We start from the raw sequence: 3,796 nt of genomic DNA on the forward strand, positions 1-3,796 counted from the left end.
CCATCCCCACAAAAACTAGTCAAAATAATCTATTATATGCTGCTTACATGCACAAGTAACTTAAGTCAAAAAGAATATAGTTTTTTACATTGAGGAACAAAAAGGATGACTAACATGTAATTTGAACTTTGAACTTGCTGCTATGAAGGAGAATGTAGTTCTCTTTGTATTTGTAAAAAAAAATTAAATATTCATTGCTTTTGGGTGATATTAGCAGACTAGAGAACATGATAAAAATTTAATAAAGGCCATAAATTAGGGCTTCAATTAATAAAAAGGGTCTTGACTTTTAAATTTTATACATTTTAGTTCGGTTTTAAAACTTTTGAGCAATTAGAAGCTGATTTTTAAGAATTTGGGTATTATATGAAGGATGTATTCAATAAATTTTGTTTTAATTTGAAATGTCTCTAGGCTTACGCCTTACTACAAAAATGAGCCTTAAACGCCCGAGCGTACGCCCCAAATTGCTGGGTGTATGCCTTTTGAGACTTTCTCCCCACACCATCGTCCCAGGATAATTTTGGTACGCCTTGCCCAGGGCTCGGCCAGAAAATGCCTTTTAAAACACTGGTCCACTCGAGCCATGATACAAGTTTTAATGCACTTTCGATCATGTAGTTTACACACTGAGAAATGAAAGAAAGTTCTGCTTTGCTATTACGCATTTTCTTACTTCTTTGATTCCGGATCCTAAGAGCCCACGAGCTGTCCCTACTCACGGACTATCGAGCCCAAGGGCTACCCTTACTCGGGGACTGTCGCCCGAAGAAAGTTCAGACGACCCGAGCTACCTAATCCCGGAGGCACTAAACCTATTAGGCGGTGCCCAAATACAAAAGGCTACGACCACCCTAAGAACGAATCGGAGATGTCCGAAGCTCGTAATAAGAAACTAAGGCCTTTATAAAAACTCAAAAACTTCTAAAAGGTTACTCTCGACAAAAGCATCATCTAAAATCGCTTAAGCATCTTGAAAATTTTCGGTCACACCAAGGTTTCAAAGCCTTGAGCAGACAAAGTTATATTGAAATCGGGCTCCGTTCGGACCTCGGTAAAACGAAATCCCTATATTACATTTGATTCTATGCTAAGGAATCAACAACACTACATATATAGAAATTATCAAAAAATGTTGGAAAAGCAAAGACATGATATTGCCAGAAAGGGAAAATTTCACATATATTCCTAAATATATTTACGAAGGCCCAATAAAAACGGCCTCAAAATGAAGAAAAAAAATATACATAAGCGAAAGCAAAAAAGGTACTGAGGCATCTATGCCTAGTCTTCATCACATTGCTAGAACAGTAGGAGCTCTCAGATCCTTCGACACCCTCAAGATCGTAAAGCTTCTTTGCCTCCGCTTCGAGCTTCTTCGCTTCCTCAATCTCGACCGATAAGTCAAAACCTCCGGTGTGGATCTCTTCAAGGGTCTCCTTTCAGGACAACCGCTTCATGTATTCAGCCTTTGCCTTTAGGTGGATCTCAATTACCTTCGCATCAGCCTTGTACCGAGCCACCATTTCTTCGGCATTAGTGGAGGTTATTTCCAATTTGGACTTAAGTGCCTCATATTCTCTACCGAGGGCATCCCGCACTACAACAATCGAGCTCAGCTGTGCTTGAAGACTGTCATTCAGCTGAGACCATTTGTCAGCTTTGTATTTTGCCACCCGGAGTTGGTTCTCCAGTGATTCCATCTCCGCCTTCGCAGCTTCCTTCTCCGAGGCGAGTTGGTCTATCCTACCCTTCCACACTTCGGTCAGGGCCTTGACCTCATCCATCTCGGCGTGTAGCTGGTTGATCAAATCTATCTTCTGTTGGACCAATAAAGTTGTGTTGTTAGTCATCACGACTAGCTGCTCGTTCTTATATTTAAGGACCTTTACCTTTTCAACCAGGTCGGCATGTTCCCGTTTTAGGCTCAAGGTTTCCTTTTGAGTTTTTTCCAACTCGACCTGGAGAATCGGGAGGTCCTTAAGGGCCTCGTACTATTGCTCACTTAGAAGCCTATACATGTTTGTCTTTTGGACTTGCTACTTAAGCTCGAACTCGAGCTGGCTAGTTTCCAAGTGGTACCGAGGAAGCTCTCGTGGTGAAGCACTGAATCCTATAAGACAATGGAATTAAGTAAGAGACATCAAAGGAAAACTTAAATGATGCATAAGGGGAGTTTGAAAGTGTTAGAGCCTTACCCGGTTTAGTGCCTGTTGTGCCTCCTTGAAGAGACTTGACGTGCACACCTCATTCATCTTTGTGTGGTCCTCATTGGTTACCAGGCATTGAAGGTAGCTGATTACACCTACCGAAGCGGACAGGACCCGAGAATCCTTCGGGGACTGTGAGAACAACCGTCCTCTTCCGCTTGAGGTCCACACTCGGCACGGGAAATTGCTTCACCAATCTCGGGCTCGAACTCGGCCTGCCAGCTCCCGAGGGCACGTCCTTCTTTGGGACCTCCAGGTGACCCAGCCCCGAGAAATCTTCCAATATGGACATATCCATGCCATCGAAGAAGGAGTGGAAATGGTCTTTTGCACCTTATTCTCCTTCACTTGATTTTTCTTTGCCCGCTTGGGCCTCTTCGAGCATGGATTCAGTATAGGAGGGCGTCTCGATGATATCGATTACACCAGTCGCCTCCTTCAGGATAGGAACTGTTTCTAGGGAGGTCGCAACCTCCATCTCCACTTTGGCCTCTTAAACCGGAAGGGGATTGGACTTATAACCCCTCTCCCCTGTCATCGCTTGCTCCATGGCATGGGTCGATCCATGGGCAACAAAGATGTCATCTTCTTCGGACTCATCCCTGAGTCGATAAAGGAAGTCAGGGTCCGGTACCTTTAACTTGGTATTCTTCTTTGGCTTGTGAGCTCGGGTGGCTGCCCTCTTTTTTATCTTTACCTCAGGATCAGGGGAACCCGAGGACTTTCTCTTTTTCTTCTTCTCCTCCATTGCGTAAGCCGCAGGATGTCCCCATATAGAGGGATTAATAGGCAATCACGGATCTTCGTCCTCATCAAGCGGCCTAAGTTTAGTGGTCTTAGGTAGACCTACGGGAAAAGGGAAAAGTTAACACTATGTAAGTTAAAAACGAGATGATAACGATTTTGGGAAGGAAGCTCACCATGAGAACGGGCCTCTCATATGCCTTTTGAGAGCTTGCATCATACGCTCAGAGTAAGGCCTCTGCTTACAAATCCCCTCGATCCACTCCTTGAATCGAGGGATTGCATCTGGAACTCAGACAACAGCTGCACGACCACAAGCACAAGCGATGTGAAAAATAAATAGAAGGGGAGGAATACCCAAGAGAGAAAATACTTATGGGATGCGTTCCTCTCCTCGAGGAACGGTAGAATCTAGGGGGAATCAGGTCTTCTGTCTTTATCCGAACGAACCACCCCTACAACCTCGGTCTTAGTCCTTGTTAATGCTCGAGAAAGGAGCCTTGCTTGCTCGATGAGTGAGCTTGATCGATCCCCCTCAAAAGATTTGGGGGCTGTATAAATGAAGTAGATAGTCGAGGGTGAACCGCCGAGAATATGTTGTTCACAAAGTAGCTCAAGAGGATCACGATCATCCAGAAGGATGGGTGGATTTGCCCGAGACACACCTCGTATCTCTTGCAGAAAGCAAGAACTACGAGATCCACAGGGGCGATCACGAAAAGATAAGTGTAAACACTAAGATACTCCTTCACATGAGTGGTTATATTGTCGTCAAGCCCAAGGACGTCCATATCTTTACCCTCCCACTTGCAGTCCTCTCGGACTACGGGTAAAGTCTTTTC

Source organism: Nicotiana sylvestris, chromosome 9 (genome assembly GCF_000393655.2).
Source record: "Nicotiana sylvestris chromosome 9, ASM39365v2, whole genome shotgun sequence".
Taxonomy (NCBI): Eukaryota; Viridiplantae; Streptophyta; class Magnoliopsida; order Solanales; family Solanaceae; genus Nicotiana; species Nicotiana sylvestris.